This window comes from Lissotriton helveticus, chromosome 11 (genome assembly GCF_964261635.1).
Source record: "Lissotriton helveticus chromosome 11, aLisHel1.1, whole genome shotgun sequence".
NCBI lineage: Eukaryota > Metazoa > Chordata > Amphibia > Caudata > Salamandridae > Lissotriton > Lissotriton helveticus.
Genome location: NC_136072.1, coordinates 764,610,307 through 764,635,658, shown reverse-complemented (window position 1 = coordinate 764,635,658; position 25,352 = coordinate 764,610,307).

Below are 25,352 nucleotides of genomic sequence, written 5' to 3'. Positions count from 1 at the left end.
TATCCGTGCCACGCCACAAACCATCCATATGGCTGAGACACCCACACCTTGTATAGAATCTCTTTTCACTTTCTGGTGCTTGATCCAGTCCAACAGCAAACATATGTAGGGTTCTCCAGCACATTTACCGATCACTACCTACCTGGGGAGTTGCAAAGTCTCAAGCAACTCTTTAGTACTAGATCCAACCTGTATAAACGAAGCAGAGGCGTGTATATGGGTTCCGAAGCATTATTCTACAACAGCCCCACATCAGTGTTTGGTTCACAGGTGGGGATCAGAATGACATTGGGAGTGTTGACAGTCAAGGGTGATGTCGGGTTAGAATGTAGAATGTTGGGGAGACAATGGGAAAAGAGAGAATGGCATTGGAGGCTCTCGCGCAGGAGAGTCTGTGGAAAATTACTGTCACGCGCCTAGGTTGGCGCGTGGCATCAACTATGAATACCACACATCTTCCTCTCTTAACATTTAACAATACATAAGTCAATCGCAAATGAAATCATCCAGTTATTTGGGTATGTTAATGGTTCTACCAAACCTTCCCCTGAGACTGTGACTGTCAACTGCAGCATCCGTATCAGAATGTGTATCTTTTTCATCACTACGGTCAGAGGTGATAGTGTGTGAGTTGCTTTCCTCACTCTAGTCTGGTGCGCGACAATCAGTAGGTTGAGTGGTTAGCGGTGGACCACTGGTGTGAGATTCAACATTTCTTAAATGCATTCTATTGTCAAGATACGTGGAACTGTTTACCCTTTCAGATTCATCATACTCAGCCCACAAATCATGTTTATGACCATTGAACTGACTTTGACTCAAGTCTTTTCCCACTGAATGGCATTTGGCCAGTCTGTTCATGTGCCAAACTTTTCCATCACTGAGTCTGGCTACGTTGCTGTATAATTTGCTGATGTGGAGAGGAGTGGTGAATCTGCTTTCTCCTTTCCTAACTTTTCTTTCCAGGCGAACTTTGACCATATTGCCGATCTTAAATGAATGTCCATTGACACCATGTCTGGTGTCGTACCAATCTTTATAACACTTTTGAGCCTTCTCAATGTTGTTTCTGATGGTTTCTGGTGACCACTCTATCTGTTTGGATGCGGGCATCCAACCTAAGTCTCTGCTCGGGGGTTGTCTGCTCCTCATGAGGACAAAGGGTGATTCGTTGGTGCTGGCACATGGCGAGATTCTATATGCCTAAATGAGTTTGAATATTTCCTCTTCCCTGTTGAGATTGGCATTCCTGGACAATTGTATGTTCCTCTTAATGACTCAGTTGAAACGCTTAACAAGGCCATTACCTTCAGAATGGTAGAGTGAAGTGGTGTGGTGAGTAATACAATTTCTCTTCAAGAATGACTTGAATGAATCTGATGAGAATTGGGGGCCATTATCGGTAAGTATGTGTTTGGGTAACCCCTCACTCAAGAATAGTTTGTCTAAAAATGAAATGACCGAAGAGCTGTCTACACTGGGAATAATATTTATCACAGGCCATTTGGAGAAGTGATCCATGACCACTAGAATGTACTTGATCACTCCATTGTGGCCTTCAATGGTCCCGGTTATGTCCAAGCCTATCCTCTCGCAAAGGCATACCCGGAGGGTTGGGGGGAATATGAGGAACTCTGGAGGTTCTTGGGCTTTCATTTGAAAAGTAGATTCCTAGGCAATTACCTCAACAATTCTCACTTTATAGTGTAGAGCTCAGTGAAACAAAACTATGACATATACAGTTCAAATTGGAAAATATTATATTATATATAATATTTATTATAAAAAATTCCAGAATTATTGAATACATTAAAAATATCAAATCATTAAAAAAACAACACATGGAAATATACATAAAACACCATATAGGTGGCAGTAATTCCAAGGCGCAGGACGTGCGTGGGGACACGCCCAGGCTCAGTCTGGGCAAAGCCCGGGCCAAGGGCGGGCCTGTCCATGCCCGTCATCACCCAGAAGAGGCTGGGCTGGGCCACCCCACTAAAGTGCCCAACTTTTGTAATTGATTCTTTTGGGGTAGAGAATAATTAAGCCCAAGGAAAAGACTCTCAGACCTGAAGGGGACATTTTTAATACTCCTGACTCCTTCTTATTGAGGGGAAACAACCATTACATCGCATGCGTTACAAAGCATGCGATTACAGCGCTGTCATTTTAACAACTATGTTCTTACATCACAGTACATTACAACGCAAGGTATTACATCGACTTGCTGAAGGGGGTGCTCTAACATAAGGAATAGTATAATTTACTATTCCAACACCTTCTCTACTGTTGGGCACACTGGAGTTGGACTAGTACATTATACTATTCTTAAGTCCTGCACGCCCCCTACAGCAAGTTGATGTAACAACTTGCATTGTAATGTACTGCAATGTAACAACGCAGTCGTTCTAACGACTGCGTTGTAATCACATGCGTTGTAAACGGATGCGATTTAAAGTGTCCCATTCTTATTGAGAGCAGCAGACGTGCCTTCTAGGGAGATTGAATTAATGGAGCGCCTTGCAGGCCCCGCCATCCATATTACTATGATGGCGGAGAACCGCCTTTTTATGGCGGTGACTCCGCCATGGAAAGTAATGCGTTTTTTTCTTTGGGGGCCTGTTGCGGGCCCCCAGGGTGTTGGGGGGTGCACATGGGTGGTACCTGCCTGCCACATTGTGCATACAAATGCACAATACAAATGCGAAACATGCATATATTGCATTGTGGCGGGTGCTGCTTCCAGCACCACCCGCCACAATGCAATGTATGCGGGATGCCGCCGCCACCGTGGCGGTGGCATCCTAATTGCCAGTGCCGGACCGCCGCACCACTGGCGGCCGATCCCAGCACCGCTAGGGTCGGCACGCCATCCTAATAGGCCCCTATGTTTTCTTCCCGGACATATACTTCTATGTTTGATTATGTTCTGGTCTCGAAAGCCATAAGAGGTAGTTTTACCCATGTCTATACTAAGAAGTGGTCTTTCAGTGACCATGCATCACTTTTTCTTACATTGAATGGACCCATGGTAGATACTGTAACAGAAATAGAATGACTAAACCTATAATTGCGAGGGAAAATGGTGTGGAACTGAAAGGGGCTATATTGACACTTCCGTATTTACCCACACAGTAGTTACCAAGATGCACCAAGAAATTTCCATTTGTTTAGACTCTAATCCCTTTTATACATTAATTCCCTCGGTCTTTGAAAGGATCCGGAATGAAATTCATAGTAATCTTTCCCGCTTGAGCACACAGAGGCCCTGTAGTAAGGTAGCCTGGTTTGATGATGCCTGATCTAAGGCCCTGAAGAACCTACACTCTGGCCTCAGAGCAAAACCAAGGGTTGAGGCTATGGTAAAAATGCTACGTCATTCATACAAAGAAGCCAGAGCTAATAGATGGAGGGTCCTTAAGCAAGAAGCATGGGATAGGTGGAAAGAAGCAGCAGCAATATCAAAAAACAGCAGTGATGTTTGGTGCATAGTTAATTCCCAGTTTTTGAAGGATGAAAGAGAGATAACTCTTAGCCTCCATGTAAGTGAGGAGGCATAGGTGGCTAATTTTAAAGGAGTGTTTGGGAATTCAGAGAGTAAACTATTTGAGTCACCCACTTTATCTACATCTATCACTGATGCTCCACTATTATTTAGCTTGGCTGAAATGAGACTTGCCCTGAACTAGTGTTGTACAATGAAGGCTTCTGGACCCGACGGGGTCCTTTTTGATTTCTTTTTATTGAACCAGGATCTATGGGCCTCACTACTTATCAAGGTTTTTAACGTTCTAACTGAAACAGGAGTTCCCCTTTCTTGGAAGAAGACTGTAATCATCCCAATATATGAATAGGGGGATATGGCAAATCCTACGAATTATAGATCCATATCCCTTTTGGATAGTAAATTGATTGGATGAGAGGCAATATATAGACATAGGCAATTAAGTACACATGAACATGTCAATTAAAGGCATTTGCAGATAAACGTTTCTGGTCTTTTTATTTTCAGATATGCTTTTGCTTAACCCTAGATTGACCATTGAATGGATAAAACTGCAGGTGGTGGATTCCTTTTCTTATCTTGGAATACTTTTTAAATAAAAAACACACAGCTGAATATGGTGTTGAACAGAACCCTTTTTATGGAAAGGAGTATAGGAGCGCTGTTCGGTTTTTATAAAAAAAACTTGGCTCTAAGCCTATTGAAACAGTAAAAAAAGATCTACGAGGCTAAATCTATCTTTGTGGTTTCTTATGGGACAGCTGTGTGGGGAATATCCAATACATCCATTTTACAAGGAGTCAGCGATAGTTTTTTAAGGAGGCTAGTAGGTGTTCCCCAATCCTGCTCCACCTGTATTTGTGAATTAGAACTGAAGGTACCTCGAGCAGTGCAAGCCTGACCCGGGGAAGGGAGCTTGTGTTGTTTGTTCCGGACGTGGAACAGTACACATGAACGTCAAATTCACACGCCTGAATAGGGACCGGTTGAGAGGCAAGATGGCGTTGGCGTGAGCGGTCACTGAGGGCTTCGCTCCGTGAGTCCCGGCCTGTGTCAAACTACACCTACCCCTAGCCCAGCCCAGCCCAGCCCTGGGAGCAGGAAGATGAAGATTTGAAGGCAAATGCCAAAACCACCGGGCAGCAAGCAGAATCTCAGCCTAGGATTTCTAATATATTTAGCCCACTACCAAAGGAAGGGGTGAGTAAAGCTGACATCCAACTGGCTATTCTGTATGAACAAAGGACCCAAAGCAGGGAAGACAGTGGAACCAGACATGTTGACCCTGCTGCGCTCACAAAACAGTCTGATATGGGGGTACAGATAAAGACCGCTCTGGCCCCGGATCTAGGAAATCAGACCCCAGAGCCCTCTCCGGGAAATGTAGGGCCCAGCGCAGCAACAATTACAGCTGAGAAAAGTGTTCACATGCCAAAGCATCCAAAGTATTCAACTGAAATACCTAGATCCGATCACTCCTCTCCCACAATACAAACCTCCTCCCTTGGGAAAATGTTACAATCTGAAACTGAAGCTCACTCCGAGGAATCAGACGCCGATATATATGAAACAGGCATCTCTACCTCTAGTGGGGCAAGCGACACAAGTGACGGCCAAAAACCAGATGCATCTACCCCTGGGGTATCAGACTCTACAGATCTAAGGAAATTGAGTGAAGCTGGGCAAGGCACCACCCCAAGGAAAAAGTTGGAAAAAAGAGGATAAGGCATAAAAGACAAAGCAAATCAGCAAGCAAATCAACATATGAAGAAACTACAGATCAGGGAAGCAGCACAGAACAAACCAAACATACACGAAAAAGCCATCAGCAACATGAAAATACAAGCGGCACAGGAAAGTCCCCAGAGCCCTCTGTCAGAACTCCCCGGCCGCTGGTAAATCACTGCCTGCAGCTCAGAACTGTATCGAGTAGGAAGACTACAATTCCCATGATTCCTTGAGCGTCGCGTAGGAATGACGATATGCGACCAGGAAGGGGATATCTCGGCATCAGCAGAGAGACGCCTTGCCGATTATTCCTTCCCGGAGAGCAAGGTGGTTTGCTCGTGGCCTGTTCTTTGTTTTGTCCTGTCTGAGGTGGGCTGCAGTAAGCTCCTCGGAAAATACTGTTAACCATTGGATTATTTTGGTGGGGCTTAGAAAGCGCCCGCAGCGGTACTCCGGTGTGCTGATTCCTGAACCCGGGGCACTCCGCCTCATTGGATTTCTTGGGAGGGGCTTAGGAAGCGCCCACCTTCGTGTTTGGAGACTGGTGTACTCAGGTTTCCCCATTCTGGGGTGGTGCTTGTGTTGCGCTACATCCTCGGCGCTGTGTGTGTGTGTAACTCCTCGTTTTTTGATCAGTGTCACGGTGGGATACCGAGGCTACGTATCCTTGTACTTTTAGCACCGTGTGCTTCCTGCTTTTCCTTGCAGAGACGTATCTGCTGGGGAATTAGGTTCCTGGTACTTGTAGCACAGCGTGCTTTCTGCTTTTCCTTGCAGAGACGTATCTGCTGGGGAATTAGGTTCCTGGTACTTGTAGCACAGCGTGCTTTCTGCTTTTCCTTGCAGAGACGTATCTGCGGGGGGGATGAATTTGTGACACTTTGTGATTCTTGCTGGGCTGTTCTTTCTTTTTGGTTGGTTCATTGATTGCGGAGAGAAACCCTATAGACTCCCATGTTAGGTGGTTGAGAGACATAGGGTGCACAGTGTACTTTCTTGCACAATAATTATCTCCACGTTTGAGGGGAGGTTGTTTATCATTTATCTGGACTGAATGATTGAAACGTGACCCTTTACTGGCATCCAGGTCTCCTTCCAGTCCCAGTAGGGTAGGTGTTACCATTATCCTCCACATAGTGTACTTTTGAACCCTATTTACAGAGGCGGGCAGGAAGGGGCGTATTGATGGTTTTCTTTATATATTTAAGCAGGAAAGTCTGTGGATTGAGAAGAAGCCTGTTCTGTCATTCTTCGTTCCGTTATACCTGTATGGTTTATCAGGTGGGTGTACGGCATAACATATCTGATAGAGAGCATTTAGATCTAGGGTGCCTCTCCCATTGATTCCATGCTTTATATGTTCACAGGTATCCAGCTCCAGTCGCCCAGCTGCTCCCCTCCGAACTTCCCTATTTTTTCCCCCGCTTGATCTCCTTAATAGTCTGTGTTACATCATCCAGACTTGGGATGATCTAGAGGTGGGCCCCTTTTATTGCATCGATCCAATCCTGAGGAGCAACGACATCAGGCCTGACAGAATAATCGGCCCACTAGTTCTTCTCCTCCTGGTTGCATCGATAGAAGGGATGGCCACCTTAGACGATGTCCTGGCAGCGCTAGCCTTGGTCCAAACAGAATTAGCCGCCTCACAGCAAGCGACCGCCGCACTGCAGGCGCGGTTTGATGCTTCACAGCGTAACCCTTTTGATGCAGGGGCCCCTGCCCCTCAACCTGCCTCAGTGGTGGTAGAGATGCCTTCCCCTGTTCCCTTGGCCCCCCCTGAACGATTCATGGGTGATAGAAAAAAGGTACAAGTATTCATGACCCAGGTGATGCTACACTTCACTTGTAAACCTAAGTGTTTCTTAACCAACCAAGCCAGGGTTTCTTTCCTGATTTCCTATTTGGGTGGAGAGGCGGCTCAGTGGGCGGTACCCATAGTGAAGAATAACAACGCTATTCTCTATGATTGGGATCTGTTTAAAGCAGAGTTTGAAAAGACCTTTGATAGGAGGGATGAAACGTTTTCAGCATATAAGGAATTGCTTGTTCTTAAACAGGGCTCTTCCGACTTGGTCACTTACCTGAACCATTTTAGGAGGTTAATAGCGGAAACCGAATGGCCTGAGGCAAAGCAAATGGTTCTGTTCTACCAAGGGCTCACAGAAAACCTGAAAGATGTTATCGCTCAGGTTGAACCACAACCTACAACGTGTGCTGCTTTTATCGATTTGGCTTTACGTTTGGACCACAGACTGCGGGAAAGAAAAGGAGAACAAGGAAGAAAGGACAGACCACTTCTTTTGGGTGAAAAACCGGCCACTGGGGACAAGCAGGAGGGAAAAGCAGAACCAATGGACATCGGGGTAGTGCGGGCATCCTTAACCCCAAGCGAAAGAGAACATCGCCGAAAATTTGGTCTCTGCCTTTATTGTGGAAAGAAGGGACACTTCTTAAGAGAATGTCCTGTGAAACCTAAGGGTGGTCGGTACCGGTCAGGACAGACTGCAGTGTCCTCAGTAGAAAAGGGGTCGGAAAACTCCAACGCTTGAGTTTACCAGAAGGGAGTAACTCGAGCACGCAATTCATCCCTTCAGTGACAGAAGATAACTATGGGGGACACCACCTCTTCTTTCTAGATATGGAGTTGTGGATAGATCACACCCCCAAGAACATCAGAGCTATGATAGACTCAGGAGCCACTGGCTGTTTTATGGATCTCGCGGAAGCACGACGTTTGGGGGTGACTCCTGTCACTAAGCCTGTTCCTGAGGTCGTCTTTGCTGTGAACGGACATGAACTAGACTCTGGCCCTATCAAACAACATACGCCTGATTACGAAATGTGGTATGGGAATTATCATACTGAACTCATATCATTCAACCTCATTCATGCCCCTACCTACGGGGTTATATTAGGACTCCCATGGTTGAAAAAACATGAGCCCACCATCGGGTGGACGGATCAGTCTTTGACTTTCTGCTCCGATTATTGCCAAGAACACTGCCTTCGAGAGAATACACGACCTTCTAGGGTTCTAGCGGTTACCCACCACATCTCCACGGCTGCAGAGAAGGATGTAGAACTACCTCAGTGCTACCACGAATTCGAAGAGGTGTTCAGTAAAACCAAGGCTGAGGTGCTCCCCCCGCATCGTGAATACGACTGCCGTATAGATTTAAAACCGGGGTCTGTGATTCCCTGTGGCAGGATCTACGCTCTATCCCAACCTGAAACAGAACATCTCCGAGAATACTTGGACGAACTCCTGAAGTTGGGATTCATTCGGCCCTCCAGGTCTCCAGCGGCTTCCCCGCTTTTTTTTATCCCTAAAGCGAATGGGGAATTACGCTGCTGCATCGATTTTAGGGCGTTAAATGCCATAACGATAAAAAATCAGTACCCGCTCCCATTGATACCTGTGTTATTGGAGCAAGTTCGATCCGCCACCATCTACACCAAATTGGACCTTCGAGGGGCCTATCATTTAGTGAGAATGCGAAGTGGTGATGAATGGAAAACCGCGTTTAAAACAAGGTACCGGCTTTTTGAATACCTAGTAATGCCCTTTGGGCTCTGTAATGCCCCAGCCTCTTTTCAGTTTTTTCTTAATGAGGTGTTAAGGGACTTTTTAGACGTCTTCGTAGTCGTCTATATTGATGACATCTTGATTTATTCCAACGGGGAAAGAGAACATCAAGGACATGTAAGTCAAGTTCTTCACGCCTTGCAGCAGAATCATCTATACTGCAAATTAACGAAGTGTGAGTTCCATGTCACCACTGTTGAATTCTTAGGAGTCATGCTCACTCCTTCAGGTCAAGTAATGGCGGAACGGAAGATACGTGCTATTGTGGAGTGGCCGAAACCACATAACATCAAAGACATTCAAAAACTTCTTGGTTTTGCGAACTTTTACAGAAGGTTCATCGCCCACTTCTCAGACATGGTAACACCACTTACTAAGCTGACCAGGAAGAACACTCCCTTCGTGTGGGGCGTAGCAGAACAGAATGCTTTTGAAAGACTGAAGACGGCTTTCACCACTGCACCGGTGCTAACCCACGCAGATCCGAAACTCCCTTTTGTAGTGGAAGCGGATGCTTCCGAACTGGCTGTCGGAGCAATACTTTCTCAACGGAATGAGAGTACAGGTCATCTCCGTCCAGTCGCTTTTATGTCTCGCAAACTGAACACTGCAGAGCGCAACTACACGGTAGCGGAAAAAGAACTGCTAGCAATAAAGGATGCCTTCACTGAATGGAGGCATTGGTTGATGGGAGCATCTCAGCAGATTACGGTGTACACCGACCACCGTAACTTACAATTCATGCGAGCAGCGCGTCACCTTACTCCCAGGCAATTACGCTGGATGCTGTTTTTTGCCGAATTTCATTTTATGGTTACTTTTCGTCCAGGTTGTGACAACCGGAAAGCAGACGCTCTCTCACGTCCAGAAAACAGCCCAGCAGTAACTGTAGTGCCGGAGAAAAGCATCATTGATCCCAAGAAAGTGGTAGGAGTGATACACTCGGAGGAGTTTCTTCAGAAGGTCAAGAGAGGAATACAAACCTTTGGTTGGAAAACATGGATCCGCCTACATCCCGAATGGAAAATACGACAAGGGCTGCCGAGAAAAGGCAAGCAGCTGCTCCTTCCTACGCAAGCTTTAAGACAACAGGCCTTCAAATGGTGTCACGATCTACCGTGTGCTGGACACACAGGAGGAAAGAAAACCCTGGAGAAACTGTTACGCACGTATTGGTGGCCTACTATCCGTCCTGATGTTTTTGCTTGGGTGCAGCGCTGTGACATTTGTTCTCAGGCCAAGACTGATCATCGTCCAACACAAGGACTGCTGCAAAGTATGCCAACTCCTGTGAGTCCTTGGGAGAGCTTTTCTGTGGACTTTGTAGTCGGTCTCCCTAAAGATCAGGGTATGACAGCCATTGTGGTAGTCGTGGATTATTTAACTAAACTGGGTCACTTTATCGCCTGCAAAGGGGTCCCAACAGCCAGCCAGCTTGCCCAGTTGTTACTGCTCCATATAGTCAGGTTACATGGACTACCATTGGTTATCGTTTCGGACAGGGGAGCCCAGTTCACTGCTAAGTTTTGGAGGGTTTGGTGTAACAAATTAGGTATTGCTTCTTCCTTGTCCACCAGTTTCCATCCACAAACTGACGGTCAAACCGAAAGACTAAATCAAACACTCAAGCAATACCTGAGATGTTTCGTTGATACCACTACTGAGGCATGGGTTGACTGGTTATGGACTGCAGAAGTGTCATATAATGATGCTATACATTCCTCTACCTCCTTCACTCCGTTTTTCTGCACTTACGGGTTTCACCCTAGATTTGCCCCTTTGAGTGTCCCATCCGCAGAAGTTCAGATCCCTCAGTTACAGACACGTTTGGTACAGTTGAGGGACACGGTACTACAGGCCAGAAAGAACCTTGAGAAAGCGAAAAAGTCCTATAAAACCCAGGCCGATCGACACCGTAGGTCTTGTCCTCTTTACAACAAAGGAGATTGGGTATGGTTATCCACCAGAAATATCCGCTTCCGCAGGTATAGCGTATTCAACCCTCGGTTCATTGGCCCTTACCAGGTGATTCGACACATCAACCCTGTGGCTGTGAAACTGCGCCTTCCGGTGCATTTTCGGATCCATCCGGTGTTCCATGTGTCGCTGCTTAAACCAGCGATGTGTCCCCGTTCTAAAGCCCCTGCGCCTGTGATGGTTCGTCAGGATATTGAGCATGAAGTGCGGCGCATTTTAGATGCCCGCAAGGTGCGGGGCAAACTCCAGTATTTGGTAGCATGGAGAGGGTATGGGCCGGAGGAGAACTCTTGGGAGCCGGTTAGCAATGTGCATGCCCCTCGGCTGGTTCGGAAGTTCCATCTGGCCCATCCTGGCAAGCCTGGTGGCAGTCAGTGAATCTTGCGGGAGGGGGGTGTTCTGTCAGAACTCCCCGGCCGCTGGTAAATCACTGCCTGCAGCTCGGAACTGTATCGAGTAGGAAGACTACAATTCCCATGATTCCTTGAGCGTCGCGTAGGAATGACGATATGCGACCAGGAAGGGGATATCTCGGCATCAGCAGAGAGACGCCTTGCTGATTATTCCTTCCCGGCGAGCAAGGTGGTTTGCTCGTGGCCTGTTCTTTGTTTTGTCCTGTCTGAGGTGGGCTGCAGTAAGCTCCTCGGAAAATACTGTTAACCATTGGATTATTTTGGTGGGGCTTAGAAAGTGCCCGCAGCGGTACTCCGGTGTGCTGATTCCTGAACCCGGGGCACTCCGCCTCATTGGATTACTTGGGAGGGGCTTAGGAAGCGCCCACCTTCGTGTTTGGAGACTGGTGTACTCAGGTTTCCCCATTCTGGGGTGGTGCTTGTGTTGCGCTACATCCTCGGCGCTGTGTGTGTGTTTAACTCCTCGTTTTTTGATCAGTGTCACGGTGGGATACCGAGGCTACGTATCCTTGTACTTTTAGCACCGTGTGCTTCCTGCTTTTCCTTGCAGAGACGTATCTGCTGGGGAATTAGGTTCCTGGTACTTGTAGCACAGCGTGCTTTCTGCTTTTCCTTGCAGAGACGTATCTGCTGGGGAATTAGGTTCCTGGTACTTGTAGCACAGCGTGCTTTCTGCTTTTCCTTGCAGAGACGTATCTGCGGGGGGATGAATTCGTGACACTTTGTGATTCTTGCTGGGCTGTTCTTTCTTTTTGGTTGGTTCATTGATTGTGGAGAGAAACCCTATAGACTCCCATGTTAGGTGGTTGAGAGACATAGGGTGCACAGTGTACTTTCTTGCACAATAATTATCTCCACGTTTGAGGGGAGGTTGTTTATCATTTATCTGGACTGAATGATTGAAACGTGACCCTTTACTGGCATCCAGGTCTCCTTCCAGTCCCAGTAGGGTAGGTGTTACCATTATCCTCCACATAGTGTACTTTTGAACCCTATTTACAGAGGCGGGCAGGAAGGGGCGTATTGATGTTTTTCTTTATATATTTAAGCAGGAAAGTCTGTGGATTGAGAAGAAGCCTGTTCTGTCATTCTTCGTTCCGTTATACCTGTATGGTTTATCAGGTGGGTGTACGGCATAACATATCTGATAGAGAGCATTTAGATCTAGGGTGCCTCTCCCATTGATTCCATGCTTTATATGTTCACAGGTATCCAGCTCCAGTCGCCCAGCTGCTCCCCTCCGGACTTCCCTATTTTTCCCCCCGCTTGATCTCCTTAATAGTCTGTGTTACATCATCCAGACTTGGGATGATCTAGAGGTGGGCCCCTTTTATTGCATCGATCCAATCCTGAGGAGCAACGACATCAGGCCTGACACCCTCATTGAGGAAAGTGCTAAGTTCCATTAAGAGCTTCCACAAAGATGTCAAAATGGACAGCCAAATGAACCATACAGCCATCCAAAAACTACAAGGAGCTATCAAAAAAAGTGGGTAACACCTGCTCAGAGATATCAGATAGAATGGTTTCAGTGGAATCACGTACTGAAAATCTGGACAAAGATGTCGCCAATCTTCAAACTCAGGAAAAAGAGCAAGAGGGAATCATAAAGGATTTAATGCTAAAGGTCGAAGACCAAGAAAACAGCTAGAAGAAACAACTTGCGCTCTCTTGGAATCCCTGAAGGTGCAGAGGGAAACGAGCAAAGGGGCTTTATGATCAGCCTCCTTAAATCAGCCTTTCCTGAATTACATTCTTGGGAAATGGACAGGGAAATACAACGCGCCCACCGCTTCCCCTTAACCCTACCTAAGCGATCTCAAAATCCACCTCAAAATCCAAGGGCAATGCTGATACACCTCGGGAACTTTCTCCTGCGAGAAGCTATCTATGACCTTGCCCGGCCTACAAACAAGAGGGAACACAAAGGCTTCATGTTCTTTGCTAGACCAGACTATGCCCACGTTACTGTAGAACGAAGGTGGAGAATGAGACTACTATTTACTCCCTTTGAGCAAATTGGCGCAACTGTTTTTTTGCAAAACCCAGCTTGACTGAAAATAGTCTTTAAGGGAACAACACGAAGCTTTACAAGTGAAATTCAGGCTGAGGCTTATTTAAAAGAAATTTCAGAGACAGGAAAACGAAAAACAAATAAACATTAAAAACAGTTATTGTTATTGTTATTTGATATTTGTAAATCGCGAACTGTCGCTCCGGAAGGAGCATGCTGGCGTTAAAGTCACCACTGCGATGGGGACTTGATCATAAGTACAAAACACCAAAAGTATGGGGTTTAAGGTTGAAGAAAGGAGGGGGGAATGTTAAAGACTGTTAATCAAATATGATGTAATATATGGTTATGTGCGCAAATATAGAGAAACATTTATTCACAAAGATGACCCACCTCCTATTGTTATATTGTATTCACACAGGGTTCGGGACGCGGGGCGAGCTGAGGCGTATTGACCATACGGACGCCCACACCTGGATCCCATCAGACCCAGGACGCCTCAATGGGTGGTAAGGGGGGGGATTAGTGTAGGTGGGGTGGTGGGGGGGAGGGAAGAGGTTGAGAGGGGTGGGGGAGGGGGAGGCAGGCAGGCACCTAATGCTAATGCAGATGCGAAGGTAGAACAATTCAGGCAGGAATATTCATGCATATTGAAGTGTCACAGACAGACAACTAGAAAAGGGGCCATAGATGGATTCAAGGGTTATGGGATAGACCACCAGAAATTAAAGGTATGACGGCATTAAAGGTTGTATCAGTAAATATATGTGGGTTAAATGACATAAGAAAGCGGCAAAATGTCTCTATAGGATTACAATCAATGGGGTCCAATATAGTTTGTTTGCAAGAAACCCATATTGAAGGCTCGCAAATACACCTGTTAAAATCCCTGGGGTACAAGCTGGTGTGCGCAATAACCCAGGGGGCTCGGGTACGGGGGGTGGCTATTCTGGCCAAGAGTCCAGGTCACATATTCACACGAAGTAAAACAGATAAAAGCGGGCAATGGGCAATTACAGAGCGCCAAGATATTCAGGGGCAGAAAATTACGATTTTTGTCATCTATGGTAGCAACAGTGATGACCCCTCTATTTTGAATGATATTTCTAACGAGCTTGCTCATTGGCCACTACCATTTGCAATTTGTGGAGATTTTAACATAAATCTTCCCTGGGACTGGTCCATGAAGGATGAATGGATTTATAAAGGTCGTAAGCCCAGGGTGTTTAAGGCAATAAAACAACTGTGCTGTGTACATGGGCTTATAGATGGGCTTATAGATGGATGGCAAAGATCCGGGTTATACCTTTTTCTCAAACCCGCATAGCACACATGTCAGAATAGACTTCTTTTGACTGTTAAACTCATTGCAATCCAAGAGCAAAATCAACAAACTTCCTAGAGTCCTCTCGGACCATGACCCCTTATTTATTTATTTATTTATATCATTTCTAAAGCGCGCTGTAACCCTACGGGCATCCTGGCGCTGAAAAATGCAACTGATGGGCTGGTTTGTGAGGGCAAAAACAGGGGGGAGGCTTTATGGAAGTGAGACATTAGGAAATAGCCAAGTCTTGATCCTTTTGCGGAAGAGCATCAGTTCGTTGGTTTTCCTAATTGCCAGAGGCAGGCTATTCCAAAGGTGGGCTGCCGCTATGCTGAAAGCTCTGCCACCATAGGTGGCTTTCCTGATCCTGGGTATACTAATAAGATTGGTGGAAGAGGATCGGAGGACCCGTGTAGGTTCATACCACTTGAACTTGGCCTGCAGGGGTTTGGGACCCAAACCATGTGCAGCCTTGAAAACGGTACACAGAGATTTGAACCGGATCCTCTGCTGAATGGGTAACCAGTGCAGCTCGGCCAGAGCAAGAGTGGTGGAAGAACGACGTCCTCGAGAAAGCACCATCTTTGCAGCTGCCGCCTGGATGCTCTGGAGCCTGGAGATCAGATAAGCAGGAGATTCCAGTAACAGAGCATTGCAGTAATCCAGGCGGCTAAGGATGATGCTTCTGACCACGGTTGCTCTGGTGTGTGCTGGTAAAAAGGGCAGTAGCTTTCGAAGGCCCCGCATTAATATGAAGCAGCTGCTCACCTGTCTGTTGACGTTCGACTCAAGACTTAGTTTGTCATTGAGATTAACCCCCAGGTTCCGTACGGTTGTTACTGGTGCCAATGGCTCTCCTGAGTCCAGAGGCCAAAAATCAGCGGGCAGGTTTCTGGCTATTCTACCCACTTTGCATTGCATTATCTCAGTTTTACTGCTGTTAAACTGTAGTGAGTTTCTTTTTAGCCAGGTTGCCATTTTCCTTATGCAGGTATGGAAGGTCTCAAGGGATTCTGCATGGGCACCATCAAGGGAGATCATCAGCTGCGTGTCATCCGCATAGTTGATCACGCTAATGCCGTGGGCCTTGATGATGGTCATCAGGGGCTGCATATATACGTTGAAAAGGATTGGGCTGATCGCAGACCCCTGAGGAACCCCATGTGGAACCATAGCAAACTCCGACTGATACGGGGGTAGTGCCACTGCCTGCCATCTATCTGACAGGTAAGAGCGTAGCCACTCAAGTGCCATCCCCTCTACTCCAGCAGCTTCCAACCGAGTCAGCAGGATGTCGTGGCTCACCGTATCGAATGCGGCGGACAGGTCAAGCAGAATCAGAATTGCTGACTCTCCCCTGTCCGCCCTCATTCTCAGGTCATCCAGGACCATCAATAAAGCTGACTCGGTTCCGTGGGCTGGTCGGAATCCGAATTGCTCCTCCTCAAGGATGTTATTAGATTCCAGGAAGAGGGACAACGAACTGCTGGCCATCCGTTCCAAGATTTTTACTGGATACGGCAGGAGAGAGATGGGACGGTAGTTCTTGTGGCAGCTGGGATCCAGATTGGATTTTTTTAACAGGGGGTGACCACTGCCTGCTTCCATTCCCTCGGCACCGTGCCCGTGCGGAAGGATTGTGCACATAGCTGGTGCAGTACAGGAAAGAATTCAGCCCCCAGTTCTTACACTATTTTGTGAGGTAGAGGATCCAATGGGGAGCCAGATGTTACTTTAAGGGCTAATTGTCTAAACTCTTGTTCTGCGGGGATAACGAATGTGTCCAGGATAGCTCCTGGTATCATGCGTTCTTCTGTTTCCTCATCCTTCTCATTATTCTCCATGCCGCTTTGGTGCTGCACTATGGAGGATGCGGGGTCCTCCATACTTTCAATAAGTATGGAAATTTTTTCCTGAAAGAAGGAGGCCAGACCATCACATAGTTCCTGTGAGGGTTTAATATTACTGTTAGTGCAAATGGGATGGGACAGATCTTTTACAATTTTAAAGATATCGCGTGATTTATTGGAGCTTTTTAAGATTACAGCAGCAAAGTATTCTGCTTTGGCTGTGGCGATCTCTTTCTTGTATTGAGTTATAGTCAGTCTCCAGAGTAGTCTATTCTGTTCTTCATAGCCTCTTCTCCATTGTCTCTCTGCTCTTTTACAGACGTTTTTCAGATTTTTTAGTGCATCTGTATACCAGGGTGCGGAGGGGTTGCCTCTTTTCCTGATTGCTTTTAGGGGGGCTATGCAGTCAAGTCTCTTGGTGACATGGTCACAGAGTAGACTGTAATTCGTAGCAATATCATTTTCTGGTTTGAGGAGGGTCTGCATCTGAAAGAGGTCCGTCTCCTTTTCTCCTTTCCTCTTCAGTAGTCCCTTCCAATCGCGACTGATAAAAGTTCTAACTTGAGTGTTAGCTTGATCTGTTTTGCCCAGGTTATGGATATCAAACATTATGAGATGGTGATCTGACCATCCCACTGGATGGATTTCTCCCATGTTTATAAGATTTTCTTCGGCAAAGATTAAATCTAGAGTATTCCCTTCCCTGTGAGTGGGAGCGGCAACCCATTGTTTTAATCCTAAGTTAGCACAGGATTGTATGATATTATGATAGGCTGTATCTAAAGTGCCGTTAGTCCACAGATTGAAATCCCCCAGTACTAGCACTCTGCTATGAGTGAGTGTCAAGTTGTTAATGACTGAGATTAATTCCTGTTGTTGCATAGCATTAATAAACCCTGGTGGCCTGTAGCAAATTAGGCCAGTGAGGCAGTATCCAGAGCCGAGTTTGATAGATATCCCAGACAATTCAGCGCAGGAGGTTTTGTCTATGTCTAGCAAGGCAATGTTCAGATCCTCTCTGAAAATAATACCCGTTCCTCCCCCTCGTTCTTTTGGCCTTGGGTTGTGGAGAATCTTGTAACCTTCTGGGCAGGCTGAGCCTAGTTCAAGCTCTAAGCCAGCCACCGTCCAAGTTTCTGTAAGGAACAGAATATCCAAGTTATTGGATTCGATCAAGAGCTGAATCTCGGTGGCGTGTTTGGGAAGAGATCTAACGTTTAGTAACCCACTTCTCAGCTCTTCTTTTGATCTGCATCCCGTTTCTGGAGGCAATATCTCGCCAGAAGGGAGCTGGTTGTCAGAAACATGGTTTACATTGGCCATTGGATCGATTGGAAGGGGGTTTATTTGCGGTGGATAGGTGAGACAGATTGGGCAGGTATAGTTGTCTTCAGATTTCAGGTTGGGTGCTAAACGTGGGCAGATAGCCATACCTGATAGAGGGCCCAGCCCCATTAGTGTCTCTCTGCTGTATCTAAGTGCCATTTTGTCAGGGGCAGTTTGGCCAGGGGGGGTGGCCCTGAGCCCTTAGAATGTTCATTGGATATGGGCCAAAATTCGGCTACTCCCAGAACATGGACTTTTGAAAAATCCCTGTTATTTGACCCGATGTATTGTACACACATGCGGGAATGGATTCCTAACTTTTTAAAAGACAATCTGGGAAGTGTTTCAATTAATGTAGTATGGGATTCACTGAATGCTGGGATCTGGGGGGAAACACTGCAATACTCGTTAAAAGCAAACAGTATAGCCCAAAAAAAGATGAGGGAATTACAGGAAGGACTTAAAAGGGCAGAGGAAGGATTAATACTGGCCACCAGTGGGGACGAAGGGGCTGAAGTGATCGAGAGAAAACAGAATCAAGTGGCCATCGCTAGGGCAGCTGTTATGGATAGTATAACCGCTAAAGCTGTAAAAAAAGCCACGACAAACAAAGAGAAGGTTTATGAGGTGAATGAACTAGTCGGCCACCAATTAGCAGTCCGTATGCGCCAACAGGTGTCTGTTAATATGATACATGAGATAATCGACCCAGAAAAAGGATCAGTTACCGACCCTGAGATAATTAGGGAAGCATTTTTGCGATTTTATAGCTCTCTCTATAGTGACGAGGGGGGGATAACGCTAAAAAAATTGAGGAGTATCTAGAAAATGTCAGCTCAGCTAGGTTCTGTGAATTAGATCAAGCAATGCTGGAAGAAAGCCCCAACGTAGAGGAGATAGTAACAATAATCAAAAATCTACCAAAGGGGAAAGCAACAGGGTTGGACAGCTTACCCTCAGAATTTTTTTTAAAGTTTTCTAGACGAACTGAAAGATACATTACTGAAGCTATTTAGATTCATCTTTAAAGGCGACACCCACCTAATTCTTGGTCTCGGGCAAAAATAATAATATTCCCCAAAAAATAAAAACCACCAGAGCAATTAGGGTCTTATAGACCCATTACTCTTATAAACGCAGACTCGAAAATATATTCCAAATTGCTTGCAAACCGAATAGCCCCTATCATCCAGAAGGTCATTGCTAATTATCAACACGGCTTTGTTCCAGGAAGATCAACAGTTAGCCATGTTCATAGAGTGATCACGTTATTTGATTAGTCAAAGATTGCAGGAGACCCTATGGCTGTGGTGATCTTAGATGCCGAGAAATCCTTTAACAGGGTCTCCTGGCAGTTCTTGTGGTCTGCCATGACCCAGGTTGGTATCCCCAGAGGGTATACTCAAGCCATACAACAGCTATATGTTAACCCGGCGGCTATGGTATTGGTCAACGGTAGCCTTACTAAGAAATTTAGCATAACCATAGGAACTAGGCAGGGCTGCCCATGTTCTCCTCTGCTTTTTGCTCTCTATCTTGACCCGTTTATCCAAAGGCTAGAAAAAAACAGAGCGATAGAGCCAATTATCTCACGAGATCACGCTACCAAAACACTTGCCTACGCAGACGATATTGCTATTGTTACCACTAACCCAGAAACAACTATGGTCGCTATTACGAGGGAGGCAACAGAATTTGGTAAAATCTCAGGATATGCACTTATTGAGTTTTATATCGCGCCTGGTTACCCTTGGGCATCCCCGCGCTCATCCAGAGAGATACGCCAAAGCAAGAGGCACAGGAATTAGGCAGGGAACAAATGAGTTTTTAAAAGTTTACGAAACCGCAGGGTGCTCGTTTCCAAGCGCAAGTGCAGCGGGTGGGAATTCCACAGTGTTGCCACATTTATGAAGAATCTTCTGCCACCGGTTCTTGCCTTCCTGACCCTCGCAACTTGCAACAGATGTAGATGATCTGATCGAAGGGCACGAGAGGCCTTATAGGATTGAACCATATCCCGCAGGATAGGTGGGCCTTTCCCATGCAAAATTTTGTGGACCATACAAAGTGCCTTGAATTTCACCCTCTCTCTGACAGGGAGCCAATGTAGCGCCTTCAGCGCAGGGCGAGCTGACTGACGCCTGGGAAGGTCCGTCAGGAGCCTGGCGGCCGCATTTTGCACTTGCTGCAGTTTGTTTAAGGTAGATTCTGGGGCCCCCAGAAACAGCGCATTGCTAAAATCTAGCCGTGAGATGATGAGCCCCTGGATGAGTAATCTCCTGGCGGCCACTGGGAGGAGAGGTAGAATCTTCCGGGCTGACCGGAGCAGACCGAAAGACACGCCTGCGGTCTTTTTAGCGTGTGTTTTAAAAGAAAGGTCCTGCTCCAGCCACACCCCCAAGCTCTTGATCTCCTGTTTGGGGGTGGGTGCAACTCCCAGGCAACTAGGCCAACTACTAGGTGACAGGGAGGGAGGGGAGTTCCCCAGCATCATCAATTCCGTTTTTGAGCCGTTAAGTTTGAGTGCTGAGCTACACATCCAAGTAAAGATATTAGCTAGACACGTGTGCAGCCGGTCGGGTTGATTTGCCGACTGGGGAAGCCCTACCACCAACTGAGTATCATCAGCATAGCTGATGATCTTGATACCCAGTGGCCGTACTACACTCTCCAGTGGGGCCATATAAATGTTAAATAAGGTAGGGCTCAGCGATGAGCCATGCGGCACACCACACTGGAGAGGGACCGATGGTGACTTCTCGTGGCCTTCCCACACCTCAAACGTCCGGCCTTCCAGAAAGGACGTGAACCACTTCAGGGCCATCCCGGAGACCCCTACCCCCGACAGCCGTTGGAGTAGCACCTGGTGGTCTACGGTGTCAAATGCCGCACTGAGGTCCAGGAGGATCACTGCCACTGATCCCCCTGAATCCAGAATGCTCCTGGCATTCTCCACGACTGCCAGCAGGGCAGTGTCCGTCCCCTGCCCGGGGCGAAAGCCCGTTTGAGAGTCACCCAGAAGGGAGTTAGACTCCAAAAAACCCGATAGGCGACTATTCACCAACTTCTCCGCCACCTTACTAAGGCCAGGGAGCAGGGAGATAGGCCTAAAGTTAGCAAGGTCGGCGGCATCCAGATTAGGCTTCTTCAAAAGGGCCTTGACAACCGCTCCCTTCCAGCTGGGGGGCACCACTCCTTGGGTGAAAGATAGATTTATGAGGTCCGTCACTGGACCGCCGATGGTAGAGGCTACCTGCTTTCATTGGTGCAGGGTCTTTCGGAGATCCACTCTTCATGGCCGCCAGGACTCCGAGGACTTCTTCCATAGTGACAGGACCGAAAGAATACAACTCCACTGACCGTGCCCTGGGCTGAGACCCTGGGTTGCCACCCAAGGTAGTCTCCTGGGCTGGCTGAGGGAGAGATGCCAAGATGTTATCTATTTTGGTTTTAAAGAAGGAGTCGAGTTCTGAACATTTCTCACGTGGATTGTCGTAAACGACCTTAGGTTCAGGTGTTTTCAAGAGTTCTTTGATAACCCTAAACGATTCTTTCGAGGAATTAGAAGAGGAACCTATTCTCTCCTCGAAAAACTCAGATTTCGCTACCCGGATTGCGGATTTATAGATACTAAGAGCCGCCCGATATTCTCTCCGGCTAGTCTCGCTCCAATCTCTCCTCCATGTCCGCTCCAGCCTCTTACAGCCCTTCCTCAGTGTCCTCAGCTCTGGTGTGTACCAGGGCGCAGATCCCACTCTCTTACCCCTGGTAAGAAGTCTCTTCTTGGGGAGGAAGGCATCAAGCGAGTTAGTCAGCCAGGGGTTTAAGTTCTCATCAGCTACTAACGGATTAGACCATGGGGTAGGCCGGGACGCCTCCAGATGTGCCGCCCAGGTGTCCACTGGGAGCCTGGACCAGGCTCTTTCCACAGTGTATACCCTAGGAGTTGATGCCCCTGAGACATCAAATTGCCACTGGGCAGGCACCAAGAAATGGTCTGTCCAAGGCAAAGCCAGAGTGGGTAATACTTTGAGGCAATCCAAGTTTGAAAATATGGGATCAAGCAAGTGTCCCTTCCCATGCGTTGCACCCGTATTAAGCAAGTTAATCCCAAATGCTTTAAGATCGCCCTGAAGGTCTACTCCCAAAGAGTTGGAGGGGTCATCAAAATGGATGTTAAGATCACCCAATGCTACAAAGTTGGCAGTAGAGGAGGCCAAGAGCGCGACCGTTTCTGAGAAGGAATTAAGAAAATTACCCAAGGTCCCATGAGGAAGATAGACAAGAAGGCTGACCAAGGACGCAGTAGGCGACAAGCGAAGAGAGAACTGACAGCTCTCGCAGTCGCTCACCCCTCCATCCTGAGCCTTGCAAATTAACGTGTCTCTATAAAGGATGGCGATTCCTCCTCCCCGCCCCACAGGCCTATCAAGATGGAATATAAGAAAGCCTGGGGGAAGTGCTCTAACCAAATCCGGGCCTGAGCAAGAAGAGATCCAAGTCTCTGTTAAAAATAACACATCCAACTTATAGTCAAGAATAAGAGAGTTGATTTCTATGGCATGGTTGGGTAAGGACCGGCAGTTCAGCAAAGCTATTGAAAGCACGGATTTATCAGAGGCCATATCCCGAACCGGAGTGCAGCCCCCGCAAGGCAGGAACGGTTGCCCACCCTCGTGGGCAAATCTGCAAGGAGTAGATTTCAAAAACCGCCAGGACATGAGTTCCTCCTTACTATACCTACTACGAATGTGAGACGGCTCCAGCGAGTTGGGCATGGAAACCAGCCCTAAGCCCGTCTGGGCCCGGACGGGCACAGACGGGCTGAACTCTGGCGTAACTCCGGCGTCAGTCCGGCGTCCCCGCTGCGCGTAGCCGCTGCGCGTCAGCATGGTTACCTATGTACTCTCCTAACAAGATAGAGAGAGGACTTGCTCACGCGCTAAGACCCACTCATCCAAGATGGCCGCCACGAGTCAGGGGCGAAGGACCCGCAAAACGTGGTGAGAAGCCAAAATTAAGGTGCGAGTGTGATGGCAGAGGTGGGGGTATGCGAGGCCAGGCTGATAAAAACAAGGAATAAGTGTCTAAAACAGAATTACAAGCAAAGACAAAAACGGGTAATTTAAAAATCAGGAGCTGCCACAAACAAGCGCTGCATGAATAGCGCTCACGCTGGAATAGGGCGCGCTGCCAAATTTGCCTACCTATGTACTCTCCTAACAAGATAGAGAGAGGACTTGCTCACGCGCTAAGACCCACTCACCCAAGATGGCCGCCACGAGTCAGGGGCAAAGGACCCGCAAAACGCGGTGAGAAGCCAAAATTAAGGTGCGAGTGTGATGGCAGAGGTGGGGGTATGCGAGGCCAGGCTGATAAAAACAAGGAATAAGGGTCTAAAACAGAATTACAAGCAAAGACAAAAACGGGTAATTTAAAAATCAGGAGCTGCCACAAACAAGCGCTGCATGAATAGCGCTCACGCTGGAATAGCAGCACTCAAGCAGGGAAAAACGCAAATTGTGATGAATGAAAAAACTGAATTTAAAGACCCTCGGGTAGTGAACAACGCAACCTATTTGGTGATCTCGATCACTTCCAAACTAGAAGACCTGGCGGAAATTAATGTAAATCCGATATTGAAGTCTATGCAAAAAGATCTGTACAAGCTAGATAACTTACATCTGTCTCTGATAGGTAGAGTTAACGCCCTGAAGATGGTCTTCTTCCCAAAACTTCTCTACTTATTCAGAGCCATCTATTTGGAATTCCCTGATCACTGTCTAAAATCTATGGAACATACTTTCTCTAGATTCATATGGGCTTACACGCAACCCGACGCGCTTATAAACTCCTCACTCTACCTAAAGAACGGGGTGGACTTGCCCTTCCAAACTTGAGAGCCTACTACTGGGCTGTTGTATTACTCAACAGTCAGGAATTGCTTCAAATTGACAGGGATGAGGAGAGACCTCGGGAAGGCCAGCCATCTATATATGAATTAATAATACGCGATCAAAATATAGGGTATCTTTGGCATCATGTGTATGATAGTTCTCATACAAGAGTCAAATTTAAGACTTTACCAAACGGATATAAGATCTTAAAAATAATTAGGAAAATTATGGGCATTGGGCGTGTTTCTTATTATACAGTGTTTAAATATAACCTTGATCTGCCTGAAATATTTAGAGATAACTGCATGAAGAAATGGGAAGCAGATGGAATAACACATTTTGGGAGTCTGGGATCCTCCAGAGGGCTTCTTTCGTTTGAAGAAATTAGAGGGAAAATTCTAATAGACAGGCGGGACTTCTTTAAATACCTGCAAATTCGAGATTACATTAACAGAAGAAACGTGGGAGGGATTTTCGCCAACAAACTCGAATTATTTGAAAAATTATCCTCCACGAAGACAAACTCTATTGGGGAAATATACGCCCTTCTAAATACGATATTCCCCGATGATCTAGGAAAAACTGCCCAAAAGTGGCATGGTAAAATTGGTATATCCCCTGAAGAGTTCAACAGAACCTATGAAATGTCACAATCATGCATTATGTCTACCAAATTGCAGGCGCAATTTTACAAAACATGCTTTATGTTATATTACACTCCAGATAAAATTGCTAAGTGGGGATCTGGTAAAGGGACCTGCTGCCCTAGATGTCAAACCTCTAATGCAGGTTGTGTTCATATATTTGCCACCTGCGATGGCCTGATTCATTTGAAACAAGAAATTGAGAGATTTGTCTCTAGTGTTCTGAAAAAAGCTATCAGTCTAACAGAAGAAATGATTCTTTTAGGGGCCACGGATCCTAGTCTCCACGGGCTAGGAGCTTAATTCTTGTTTATTGCCATGGCCGTCCTAAGGATCTGTATTACATCAGCATGGTTAGATGAGCTGGCCCCGTCAATCCAACAATGGCTTGCGAGGTTATTGGCCACCTATAGACTTGAAATTTCTATTTAAAAGGGGAAGAGCAAAAGAAAACGTAAACAAGGGTTGACAATTTGGGCCCCGCTACTAGAATGGTGCCAAGCCCAAAAAAGTAACAATGTATGAAATACAAGAATTAACTCTATATGACACTTGGTGTTTTGAAAAGTAGTAACTGCATAGCGTGTACTATTTCTGGAAAATATTGACTAAATGGAGGAATTATGTTATTCTATAATTTGATTCTGTATGAAATTTCTTTTATTTGTATCTGCCTGACCAAGGGGAGGGGCGGGGGAATGTTTGTTCATTTATTTATGTATGGTGACAAAATCAAATAAATATATAAAAAAAAAAAAAAAGAATTGAAGGTACCATGTATTTCAGGATAGGATAAGTTCTGCCCTGATATTTTCATGGCACTCTATTTGGAAAAGAGAAACATTAAAGCTAACTCAAGAAATTGTGCAGGATTGCTTAAACCTAGATAGAGTAAGCAAGATAAAATGGCTTCAATATGTAAAGAATAGTTTATATTTAATTGGTATGGGGAACTTATTTGATAGACCAGCTACATGTACCACTGGGTCTAAAGTTGAACTGAAAGATGTATTAATAGGAAAAGGTATGAGAGATAAATGGGACCTTAATTGGAGTAAGACTAGGGTTATACAATACAA